Consider the following 14,046-nt stretch of genomic DNA (forward strand, 5'->3'; position numbering starts at 1 on the left):
AATGCATCTGTCCTTGCCTAATATACTGTGTTTTTAGTTTGGTTACTTTTTATGGTGGGCACGTCTTACTGTGACGGGAAACCAATCAGCGTCCGTCTGTTTGGATGTCCAAATTGTAAAATTAAATATTATACAAACTCCGTTTATAATTATTCACACGTGCATGCAATAGTCTGATTCAAAACCCTTGATGCATGCAAGTGTGTGTGTCCTAGGATGATACACTTTCCATTAGTTTTAATGCATGTGTCCTTGCCTAATATAGAGTGTCCAAATCGTATATATATTTGCCTTCCCAAATATCACGTACAACCAAAAAATAGTATGCGTTTCTTAAAAAACAGATTATGTCCTTGCTTAATCATCACCGTTAATACACCTTAGTTTTTAGAGTGTCAAATCATCATCGTTGGTTTTCTATCGTTTTAAATATATAATAGAAGATTATTCCCTTGTTACAAGTTCATCTTGTATTTGTGGTTTGGTCCTTTGCAGCCATCATTTCGATCATGATTGTTCTTCTTTGATCCCATTTCTTAGACAAGTTAAAGCACTTGTCTTGTGCAGATGAATACACGTGCCCAAACTCTACTTTGGTCTACCTTCGAGTATTACCCCCTAGTATCTCGAGGATATCATGCCATTGCACTAAATCTTGTGAATTTTAGATGAAGTAATACCTTTCCCTATCATAGTCACTCCAGGGGTTCTCGCTTGTCGTTAATCAAGAACACCGAATAATCAATCGATTCCCCACTATGATTCAAAAACTCTAAGTAATTTTCTGTTGCTTACAAATTTAATAATCCCCCATGTCATTCCTAGCCTGATTGGCTACATCATTATTGAAAGGATTGATATAGTTGACTAGAGGGAGGTGAATAAGCAACTACCAATTTTAAGCTTTTCTTTAACAAATTACGTTTAGCAACAAATAGGTTGTCTAGATATGAAACTAGGTGAGCAACCTATATGATGCTAACAACAGAAATAACAAACAAGTAACAAATACAAGTAAAAATAAGAAGTAACCACAAGTGTACCGATGAAGACGAGGATGTGTTTCTGAAGTTCCTTCCCTTTGAGGGGAAGTACATCTCCGTTAGAGCGGTGTGGAGGCACAATGCTCCCCAAGATGCCACTAAGGCCACCATATTCTCCTCGCGCCCTCACACAATGTGAGATGTCATGATTTCACTAGTGGTGCCCTTGAAGGCGGCGACCTAACCTTTAAAACCAAGGTTGGGGCATCTCCACAACTTAATTGGAAGCTCCCAACGAAACCACAAAGCTTCACCATAATGGAATATGGATTCAAGGTGACCTCTTCCGTCTAAGGTGCTCGAACACCCAAGAGTAACAAGATCCACCAGGTATTAATGGGGGGAACAACTTTTCTCTCGGTGAAAGTTTAGATCAAGGCCTTCTCCTACAAACCTTAGAGCATCAACAAGAATCGATGGCTAGGTAGAGAGATCGGGCAAGATTAAGCTTAGGAGCAACAATGGAGCTTTTTGAGGAATAAATGTGAGGTCTCTTGGGGAAGAAGACCTACTTATATAGGGGAGAAGAATTTGACCGTTTTTCTTCCCATAAGTCGTGCATAATCGGTAGTACCGCTCGGGACAGCGATACTTCTGCTTGCATGGAAGTACCAGGCATCACAGTTAGTTGGACATAGTCCGGGAGGCGATAGCTCCACCAGAGCAGTACTACCGTTCCTGCCAGCGGTAATTATGTTTGGAACTAAAGGACACCCGAACTTAGCAGAAATGAGGAGGGTTATACGTCAGTACCGTCCAGAGTGGTACTTCCATGCAAGGTTGTCAGAATCGCGATTCTGAATCGGATCGGAGCTCCGATGGCATCATCGGAAATCGTAGAATCTTCACTACGAGGATCGTAAAAACGCAGATTCTATGAATGAAAATTGTAAAATCACACGGGTTTGTTTGGATCATAAAGTCGTAGAATCGTACAACAGAATCGCGATTCTAACAACCTTGCTTCCACGTATTACTTCCGCTCAAAAACTGCTCGAGTGTCGAAGACAACATAGAAATAAAATAAGTGGAAGTGGGGCCGGAAGAGGAGGGCGACAGTACCAACAGAAAGGTTCTACCGCTCCTCTCCCATCGGTACTTCCACTCAAAATGGGTAAAGGCAACGAAGGCACCGTATAGAAAATATAAGTGGAAGTGGAGCCAGAATTGGAGGGCAACAGTATCGCTGGGGCAGTACTATCGCTCTTCAGCGCGGTACTTCTGCTTATATGACCTTGAGGGCCTTAGGGATAGAACAGAGGCTCCAAAGTGTCAGGAACCCGTCTGGCTACAAATATGCACGAGATTGTTCCTCCCAACCTTTCCAAATACGGATCCCTTCTTGATAGTACGAATTTTCTTATGACTCAAGTCTACTGATAACCCACAAGTATAGGGGATCGCAACAGTTTTTGAGGGTAGAGTATTCAACCCAAATTTATTGATTCGACTCAAGGGGAAGCCAAAGAATATTCTCAAGTATTAGCAGTTGAGTTGTCAATTCAACCACACCTCAAAGATTTAGTATCTGCAGCAAAGTATCAGTAGCAAAGTAGTATGATAGCAGTAGTAGCAATAGTAACCAGTAGCAGCAAAGTAACAACAGTAGCAACACAGTAGTAGCAGTAGCAACAGAGTAATAGTAGTAGCAGTGACAGCAGTAGCAGCAAAGTAACGTATCAAGGACCAGTAGTAAAAGACCCGTAGGCATTGGATCGGTGATGGATGATTATGCCGGATGCTATTCATCATGCAACAGTTATAACACGGAGAGATATGTAACTAGCTCCAGTTCGTCAATCTAATGTAGGCATGTATTCCGTATGTAGTCATACGTGCTTAGGGAAAAGAACTTGCATGAAATCTATTGTCCATCCCTCCCGTGGCAGCGGGGTCCTAATGGAAACTACGGGATATTAAGGTTCTCCTTTTAATAAAGAACCGGACCATCGCATTAACACTTGGTGAATACATGAACTCCTCATACTATGGTCATCTCCGGGAGTGGTTCCGGCTATTGTCACTCCGGGGTTGCCGGGTCATAACACATAGTAGGTGACTACAACTTGAAAGATAGGATCAAGAACACACATATATTGACGACAACATAATAGGTTCAAATCTGAAATAATGGCACTCGGGCCCTAGTGACAAGCATTAAGCATGGCAAAGTAGTAGCAACATCAGTCTCAGAACATAGTGGATACTAGGGATCAATCCCTGTCAAAACTAACTCGATTACATGATAGATCTCATCCAACCCATCACCGTCCAGCAAGCCTACGATGAGATTACTCAGGAACGGTGAAGAGAATCATGGAATTGCCGATGAAGGAAGGTTGATGATGACGATGGCGACGATCTCCCCTCTTCGGAGCCCAGAACGGACTCCAGATCTGCCCTCCAGATGAAGAACAGGAGGTGGCGGCGCCTCCGTATCGTAAAACACGATGAACTCTTCTCCTTGATTTTTTTTCCGGGCGAGACAGACTAAGTAGAGCTGGATTTGGAGGCGGTGGAGCGTTGTGGGCCCCACAAGCCTGCCACGCGCGGCCAGGGGGGCCGCGCTTGGTGGGCTTGTGGGCTCACGGCTCCACTTCCTCCGCTGATTCTTGCGCTAGTATTTTTCATAAACTCCACAAAAATTCTCCGTAAATTTTCAGGTCATTCCGAGAACTTTTATTTCTGCGCAAAAACAACACCATGACAATTCTGCTGAAAACAACGTTAGTCCTGGTGAGTTCCATTCAAATCATGCAAATTAGAGTCCAAAACAAAGGGCAAAAGAGTTCGGAAAAGTAGATACGACGGAGATGTATCATCTACCAACACTAAATTGATAGAAAAACACCGTCTTCTCTTTTAACCACTGAGGGGATAATAACCGTCTCATGCCACCTGATAATATTTGAAATCTTAATGCACACAATTAGTCCGCAAAGGGCATCATCATCGACCACCAAAACTACTTAGGGTAATCTATGCTCTTACAATCTCCCCCTTTTTGGTGGGTTGATGACAATACGGGATTTTCCATGTGAAGAATAAACAAAAATACTTAGTAAAACCTAGTATCTACAAAATATAGATACGCACCCCCTAGATGCATGCCCTATTTGAATGTGCTTTTAGAATGAAAAAAACACATACTAGGATCAACACTTCCCTATATTTTATAGACATGACCATATACTTCCACATACAGGAAATGAGTTAAGCATGGATACAAGCATAGGGAATATAATCTCACATAATAACTAAAGTAGATATAAGAGAGTAGGAGAGTTAGCATATGTCTTACACCGTACTTTAGTTCACATAAGTCTGGACAAACACAAACCAAAGCAAGCAAAGAAAACGAGTGAGTTCATGAGAGGAAACAACAGATAAAAGAGAAAGCACTCGTGACTCGGCAAATCCAGCCTTAACACTCTCTCTCCCTTTGGCGTCGAGACACCAAAAGGGACATAGAGAACTAAAACAAGCCAAAGTGATGGTGACCTTAGTCCTCCTCCTCATCTTCTCCCTCAGACTCGGCAGAAGGAGTAGACACCTCCTCCTCAGACTCAGCCCACGGTCAGTGCGGCTATATCCAGTCCTCCTCATTAATTATCTTTTCCTCAGACCTGCTCTGGAAATCTAGGCCCATCTTCCTCATGATCATCTTGTCATGACTGCACGCCTTCTTGGCCTCTACATGTGCCTTATATTGTCCCTTAACCTAGAAGCAGAGAAGATTCTTCATCTTCGTCTTGATCTTGGATGCCCATGAAGGTTTAGTCTCATACTTTAGTACAAACTCATAGTCTGGCTGTGACTCATCATCAGAGTGAGTGGGGGCAATCTCAGGAACCGCGAGAGGAATGCCCCAGTTCTCCTTCACACGGAGGTTGAGGATACCATGGTGCACCAACTGGCTAGTCAGTAGAGGCTCGTTAGTGAATGTAGCAATCCTGGTATCCTTAATCAGCTTGAAGAGATAAGGGCCATAGGTCGGCACCTTCCTGTCAAGAATGGGTCAATGCAGCTCCTTCCACATAATGTGGGAAACATCCAAAGTGGACTCACGGCCACTAGATAAAAATGAACCTAGTCCTTGTTTCCAATGCAAGGAAATAAAGTGTTGCGGAATATCTCGTGCATGATGTCCAGAAAGGGAATCAATCAATGTGATCACCCTTAGCAGTCTTCACAACCCTGGAGTAAGGAATAATATTCGACTTGTGAATAGTTGGAACACCCTCAGTGTGTGGCCTCAGTTCAATAGGCTTGTCCAGGCTTCGGTTAGCGTAGCCTAAAGAATTCATGAAGGTCTTCCAGTTGGAGCGCAACACACGACCACCAGTCATCCATGTCAATCTCCTATCTTAATCCTGGTGAAAATGAACTGTGGCATAATTTTGAGCCACAATCTCGCTGTCAAAGTCCTTGTTGAAGCTGATGATGGGAACACACCCCACTGCAGACAGAGAGCACGAGCTTGAGCAAAATATTCGGTGTGAGGATGGGTGCCCATGATATACTTGACATCCACACACATGTTCGTCTTGAACTTGAGAACACCCACATAAATGAGTGACTTAGCCTTGTTCTAGAAAGGACGCCCACGAAGAGCCTCATCCCGATGAAGGCAATAGGGATCACGCTGACGAAAAGCCAGAAACTCTTTTGCAATCATAACATGAGGATCTTTGGCAGACTTCTTTGTGCTCAGAGTTTTCTTCATAGACTGCCATTGGGGTTGAGCACTTGAACCAGCCACTGCATAGTCAAATGGGCGGAAATGCTCGGAGCCATGATTAGGGTACACACGACGAGCTACAAGATCAGAGCTACCATCACCTGGAACTCACAAACGAGGAACGAGGAAAAACAGGTGTAAATGAATTGCATAAGCCAAAGAAAAGGAGAGAATAGAGAGAAGCACCAAAAAGAACTGGGTTCTGTGTCTCGTGCGGTAGTACCACGGGAGCAAGAGTGGTACTTCCGCTATAGTGGTAGTACCGGTCATGCATGGGCGGAAGTACCATCCAGACCATAGAAAAAGTTCCGCCGCAGGGGAACGACAATACCGGAGCCGTAGAACCCAATACTTCCGGTGACCATCTACTCTACTCAAGCTAGCATCCATTGCATGCCCATCCCATGCGAAGATAATGCGAAAGAAAACTTGGAAACCTCATGCATTTCCCTAGATCTAATATCCAAAAATTTAAACCAAATCGAAAGCGACCGAGGGCAATACCGGTGTCCATGGCATGAGGGAGATAGGGGGAATAATCCCACCGAATAGAAATGCGAAGGACGACATGGAATGGGGGATCTAGAGATGGCCTCCGATGGAGTTCTTGGTCTCCACAGAGAGAAAACTCAAGGGGGAGGAGCAGTGAACGGGTATGGGGAATTAGAACTCCCCCTACCCACCACTTGAACCGTCATGGATGTTGGAATTATGCCCTAGAGGCAATAATAAATGTATAGTTATTATTATAATTCCTGTATCAAGATAATAGTTTATTATCCATGCTATAATTGTATTGAATGAAGACTCATTTACATGTGTGGATACATAGACAAAACACCGTCCCTAGCATGCCTCTAGTTGGCTAGCCAGTTGATCGATGATAGTCAGTGTCTTCTGATTATGAACAAGGTGTTGTTGCTTGATAACTGGATCACGTCATTGGGAGAATCACGTGATGGACTAGACCCAAACTAATAGACGTAGCATGTTGATCGTGTCATTTTGTTGCTACTGTTTTCTGCGTGTCAAGTATTTATTCCTATGACCATGAGATCATATAACTCACTGACACCGGAGGAATGCTTTGTGTGTATCAAACGTCGCAACGTAACTGGGTGACTATAAAGATGCTCTACAGGTATCTCCGAAGGTGGTAGTTGAGTTAGTATGGATCAAGACTGGGATTTGTCACTCCGTGTGACGGAGAGGTATCTCGGGGCCCACTCGGTAATACAACATCACACACAAGCCTTGCAAGCAATGTAACTTAGTGTAAGTTGCGGGATCTTGTATTACGGAACGAGTAAAGAGACTTGCCGGTAAACGAGATTGAAATAGGTATGCGGATACTGACGATCGAATCTCGGGCAAGTAACATACCGAAGGACAAAGGGAATGACATACGGGATTATACGAATCCTTGGCACTGAGGTTCAAACGATAAGATCTTCGTAGAATATGTAGGATCCAATATGGGCATCCAGGTCCCGCTATTGGATATTGACCGAGGAATCTCTCGGGTCATGTCTACATAGTTCTCGAACCCGCAGGGTCTGCACACTTAAGGTTCGACGTTGTTTTATGTGTATTTGAGTTATATGGTTGGTTACCGAATGTTGTTCGGAGTCCCGGATGAGATCACGGACGTCACGAGGGTTTCCGGAATGGTCCGGAAACGAAGATTGATATATAGGATGACCTCATTTGATTACCGGAAGGTTTTTCGGAGTTACCGGGAATGTACCGGGAATGACGAATGGGTTCCGGGGGTTCACCGGAGGGGGGCAACCCACTCCGGGGAAGCCCATAGGTATTTGGGGGTCACACCAGCCCTTAGTGGGCTGGTGGGACAGCCCACCAAATCCTATGCGCCAAGGAAGCGAAAATATCAAAGGAAAGGAAAAAAAAGGGAGAGGTGGGAAGGGGGAAGGACTCCCTCCCACCAAACCAAGTAGGACTCGGTTTGGGGGGGGAGAGTCCTCCCCCCTGGCTCGGCCGATCCCTTGGGGTTCCCTTGAACCCCAAGGCAAGGTCCCCCTCCCTCCTCCTATATATATGGGGCTTTTAGGGCAGATTTGAGACGACTTTCTCACGGCTGCCCGACCACATACCTCCATAGTTTTTCCTCTAGATCGTGTTTTTGCGGAGCTCGGGCGGAGCCCTGCTGAGACAAGATCATCACCAACCTCCGGAGCGCCGTCACGCTGCCAGAGAACTCTTCTACCTCTCCGTCTCTCTTGCTGGATCAAGAAGGCCGAGATCATCGTCGAGCTGTACGTGTGCTGAACGCGGAGGTGCCGTCCGTTCGGTACTAGATCGTGGGACTGATCGCGGGATTGTTCGCGGGGCGGATCGAGGGACGTGAGGACGTTCCACTACATCAACCGCGTTCTCTAACGCTTCTGCTGTACGATCTACAAGGGTACGTAGATCACTCATCCCCTCTCGTAGATGGACATCACCATGATAGGTCTTCGTGCGCGTAGGAAAATTTTTGTTTCCCATGCGACGTTCCCCAACAGTGGCATCATGAGCTAGGTTCATGCGTAGATGTCTTCTCGAGTAGAACACAAAAGGTTTTGTGGGCGGTGATGTGCGTTTTATTGCCCTCCTTAGTCTTTTCTTGATTCCGCGGTATTGTTGGATTGAAGCGGCTTGGACCGACATTACTCGTACGCTTACGAGAGACTGGTTTCATCGTTACGAGTAACCCCCTTTGCTCAAAGATGACTGGCAAGTGACGGTTTCTCCAACTTTAGTTGAATCGGATTTGACCGAGGAGGTCCTTGGATGAGGTTAAATAGCAACTCATATATCTCCGTTGTGGTGTTTGCGTAAGTAAGATGCGATCCTACTAGATACCCTTGGTCACCACGTAAAACATGCAACAACAAAATTAGAGGACGTCTAACTTGTTTTTGCAGGGTATGATTGTGATGTGATATGGCCAAACGATGTGATGTGATATATTGGATGTATGAGATGATCATGTTGTAATAGAAATATCGACTTGCATGTCGATGGTACGACAACCGGCAGGAGCCATAGGGTTGTCTTTATACTAACATATGTGCTTGCAGATGCGTTTACTATTTTGCTAGGATGTAGCTTTAGTAGTGATAGCATAAGTAGCACGACAACCCCGATGGCGACACGTTGATGGAGATCATGATGATGGAGATCATGGTGTGGCGCCGGTGACAAGAAGATCGTGTCGGTGCTTTGGTGACTTAGATCAAGAAGCACGTGATGATGGCCATATCATGTCACTTATGAATTGCATGTGATGTTAATCCTTTTATGCACCTTGTTTTGCTTAGAACGACGGTAGCATTATGAGGTGATCTCTCACTAAAATTTCAAGACGAAATTGTGTTCTCCCCGACTGTGCACCGTTGCTACAGTTCGTCGTTTCGAGACACCACGTGATGATCGGGTGTGATAGACTCAACGTTCACATACAACGGGTGCAAAATAGTTGCGCACGCGGAACACTCGGGTTAAGCTTGACGAGCCTAGCATGTGCAGACATGGCCTCGGAACACATGAGACCGAAAGGTCGATCATGAATCATATAGTTGATATGATTAGCATAGGGATGCTTACCACTGAAACTACTCTCGACTCACGTGATGATCGGACTTGGGATAGTGTAAGTGGATCATGAACCACTCAAATGACTAGAGAGATGTACTTTTTGAGTGGGTGTTTAGCATATAATTTGATTAAGTTGAACTCTAATTATCTTGAACATAGTCTAAGTCCACTTTGAATATATTTGTGTTGTAGATCATGGCTCACGCAAGTGTCGTCCTGAATTTTAATACGTTCCTAGAGAAAGCTAAGTTGAAAGATGATGGAAGCAACTTTGTAGACTGGGCTCGTAATCTTAAGCTAATCTTACAAGCTGGAAAGAAGGATTATGTCCTTAATGCTGCGCTAGGAGATGAACCACCCGCTACGGCTGATCAGGATGTTAAGAACGCTTGGTTAGCACGTAAGGAGGACTACTCAATAGTTCAATGTGCAGTCTTGTATGGCTTAGAGCCGGGACTTCAACGTCGCTTTGAGCGTCATGGAGCATTTGAGATGTTCCAGGAGTTGAAGTTTATCTTTCAGAAGAACGCCCGGATCGAGAGGTATGAGACCTCCGATAAATTCTATGCCTGCAAGATGGAGGAAAACTCATCTGTCAGTGAACATGTGCTCAAAATGTCTGGGTACTCAAACCGTCTAGCTGAACTGGGGATTGAACTCCCGCAAGAAGCTATCACTGACAGAATCCTCCAATCACTGCCGCCAAGCTATAAAGGCTTTGTGTTGAACTACAACATGCAAGGGATGAACAAGTCTCCCGGCGAGTTGTTTGCGATGCTGAAAGTCGCAGAGTCTAAACTCCGTAAAGAGCATCAAGTGTTGATGGTCAGCAAGACCACTAGTTTCAAGAGAAACGGCAAAGGCAAGAAGGGCAATTCAAAGAAGAGCGGCAAGCCTGTTGCCAATCCGCCGAAGAAACCCAAAGCTGGACCTAAGCCTGAAACAGAGTGCTTCTATTGCAAGGGTATGGGTCACTGGAAGCGCAATTGCCCCAAGTATCTGGCAGATAAGAAGGCGGGCAAAGAAAAATCAGGTATATTTGATATACATGTTATTGATGTGTACTTAACCAGCTCTCATAGTAGTGCCTGGGTATTCGATACCGGTTCTGTTGCTCACATTTGCAACTCGAAGCAGGAACTGCGGAATAGACGAAGGCTGGCGAAAGACGAAGTGACGATGCGCGTAGGAAACGGTTCCAAGGTTGATGCAATCGCCGTCGGCACCGTGTCACTTCAACTACCATCGGGATTAGTGATGAACTTAAATCATTGTTATTTAGTGCCTGCGTTGAGCATGAACATTATATCTGGATCTTGTTTATTGCGAGACGGTTACTCTTTTTAAGTCTGAGAATAATGGTTGTTCTATTTCTATGAGTAACATCTTTTATGGTCATGCACCAAATGTGAGAGGATTGTTCATATTGAATCTCGATAGCGATACGCATATACATAACATTGAGACCAAAAGAGTTAGAGTAAACAATGATAGCGCCATATTTTTGTGGCACTGCCGCTTAGGTCATATTGGTGTAAAGCGCATGAAGAAACTCCATGCCGATGGACTTTTGGAGTCACTTGACTTTGATTCAGTTGACACGTGCGAACCATGCCTCATGGGCAAGATGACTAAAACTCCGTTCTCCGGAACAATGGAGCGTGCAAGTGACTTGTTGGAAGTCATACATACCGATGTGTGTGGTCCAATGAGCGTGGAGGCACGCGGCGGATATCGTTATTTTCTCACCTTCACTGACGATTTGAGTAGATATGGTTATGTCTACTTAATGAAGCACAAGTCTGAAACATTTGAAAAGTTCAAGCAATTTCAGAGTGAAGTAGAAAATCATCATAACAAGAAGATCAAGTTCCTACGGTCTGATCGTGGGGGTGAATATCTGAGTTTCGAGTTTGGTACTCACTTAAGACAATGTGGAATTGTTTCGCAGTTAACACCGCCTGGAACACCACAGCGTAATGGTGTGTCCGAACGTCGTAATCGTACTTTATTAGAAATGGTGCGATCTATGATGTCTCTTACTGATTTGCCGTTATCGTTTTGGGGTTATGCATTAGAAACAGCTGCATTCACTTTAAATAGGGCACCATCGAAATCCGTTGAGACGACACCATATGAACTGTGGTATGGCAAAAGGCCAAAGTTGTCGTTTCTTAAAGTTTGGGGATGTGATGCTTATGTCAAAAAAGCTTCAGCCTGAAAAGCTGGAACCCAAAGCGGAAAAATGCGTCTTCATAGGTTACCCAAAAGAGACAGGTTGGTACACCTTCTATCTCAAATCCGAGGGCAAAGTGTTTGTTGCTAAGAACGGAACTTTTCTCGAGAAGGAGTTTCTCTCGAGAGAATTGAGTGGGAGGAAGATAGAACTTGACGAGGTTGTCGAACCTCTCATCCCTCTGGATGGTGGCGCAGGGCAAGGGGAAACCCCTGTGATTGCGACGCCGGTTGAGGAGAAAGTTAATGATGATGATCATGAAACTCCAGTTCAAGTTTCTGTTGAACCACGTAGGTCGACGAGATCACGCGCTGCTCCTGAGTGGTACGGTAATCCCGTCTTGACAATCATGTTGTTAGACAACAATGAACCTGCAAATTATGAAGAAGCAATGGTGGGCCCAGATTCCAACAAATGGCTAGAAGCCATGAAATCCGAGATAGGATCCATGTATGAGAACAAAGTGTGGACTTTGGAGATACTACCTGAGGGCCGCAAGGCTATTCAGAACAAATGGATCTTTAAGAAGAAGACGGACGCTGACGGTAATGTGACCGTTTATAAAGCTCGACTTGTGGCAAAGGGTTTTTCACAAGTTCCAGGAATTGACTACGATGAGACTTTCTCTCCCGTAGCGATGCTTAAGTCCGTCAGAATCATGTTAGCAATAGCTGCATTTTTCGATTATGAAATCTGGCAGATGGATGTCAAAACGGCGTTCCTTAACGGTTTCCTTAAGGAAGAGTTGTATATGATGCAACCCGAAGGTTTTGTCGATCCTAAAAATGCTGACAAAGTGTGCAAGCTCCAGCGATCCATTTATGGACTGGTGCAAGCATCTCGGAGTTGGAACAAGCGCTTTGATGAGGTGATCAAAGCATTTGGGTTTATACAAGTGGTTGGAGAATCTTGTATTTACAAGAAAGTGAGTGGGAGCTCTGTGGCGTTTCTAATATTATATGTGGATGACATATTACTGATTGGAAACAACGTAGAGCTTTTGGAGAGCATAAAAGGTTACTTAAATAAAAGTTTCTCTATGAAGGACCTAGGAGAAGCTGCTTACATTCTAGGCATTAAGATCTATAGGGATAGATCAAAACGCCGGATAGGACTTTCACAAAGCACATACCTTGATAAAGTTTTGAAGAGGTTCAAAATGGAACAGTCCAAGAAAGGGTTCTTGCCAGTGTTACAAGGTACGAGATTGAGTAAGACTCAGTGCCCAGCAACTGATGAAGATAGAGAGCATATGCGCTCCGTCCCCTATGCTTCAGCCATAGGCTCTATCATGTATGCGATGCTGTGCACTAGACCGGATGTTAGCCTGGCCATAAGTATGGCAGGCAGGTTCCAGGGTAATCCAGGAGTGGATCACTGGACGGCGGTCAAGAATATCCTGAAGTACCTGAAAAGGACTAAGGAGATGTTTCTCGTGTATGGAGGTGACGAAGAGCTCGCCGTAAAAGGTTACGTCGATGCAAGCTTTGACACAGATCCGGACGACTCTAAGTCGCAAACCGGATACGTATTTATTCTTAATGGGGGTGCAGTAAGCTGGTGCAGTTCCAAGCAAAGCGTCGTAGCAGATTCTACATGTGAAGCGGAGTACATGGCTGCCTCGGAGGCGGCTAAGGAGGGTGTCTGGATGAAGCAGTTCATGACGGATCTTGGAGTGGTGCCAAGTGCACTGGATCCTATAACCTTGTTCTGTGACAACACTGGTGCCATTGCCTTAGCAAAGGAACCAAGGTTTCACAAGAAGACCAGACACATCAAACGACGCTTCAACCTCATCCGCGACTACGTCGAAGAGGAGGACGTAAATATATGCAAAGTGCACACGGATCTGAATGTAGCAGACCCGCTGACTAAACCTCTTCCACGGCCAAAACATGATCGACACCAGAACTGCATGGGTGTTAGATTTATTACAATGTAATTCACATGGTGATGTGAGGGCTAGATTATTGACTCTAGTGCAAGTGGGAGACTGTTGGAATTATGCCCTAGAGGCAATAATAAATGTATAGTTATTATTATAATTCCTGTATCAAGATAATAGTTTATTATCCATGCTATAATTGTATTGAATGAAGACTCATTTACATGTGTGGATACATAGACAAAACACCGTCCCTAGCATGCCTCTAGTTGGCTAGCCAGTTGATCGATGATAGTCAGTGTCTTCTGATTATGAACAAGGTGTTGTTGCTTGATAACTGGATCACGTCATTGGGAGAATCACGTGATGGACTAGACCCAAACTAATAGACGTAGCATGTTGATCGTGTCATTTTGTTGCTACTGTTTTCTGCGTGTCAAGTATTTATTCCTATGACCATGAGATCATATAACTCACTGACACCGGAGGAATGCTTTATGTGTATCAAACGTCGCAACGTAACTGGGTGACTATAAAGATG

The sequence above is a fragment of the Hordeum vulgare genome, chromosome 4H (genome assembly GCF_904849725.1).
Source record: "Hordeum vulgare subsp. vulgare chromosome 4H, MorexV3_pseudomolecules_assembly, whole genome shotgun sequence".
Lineage (NCBI taxonomy): Eukaryota > Viridiplantae > Streptophyta > Magnoliopsida > Poales > Poaceae > Hordeum > Hordeum vulgare.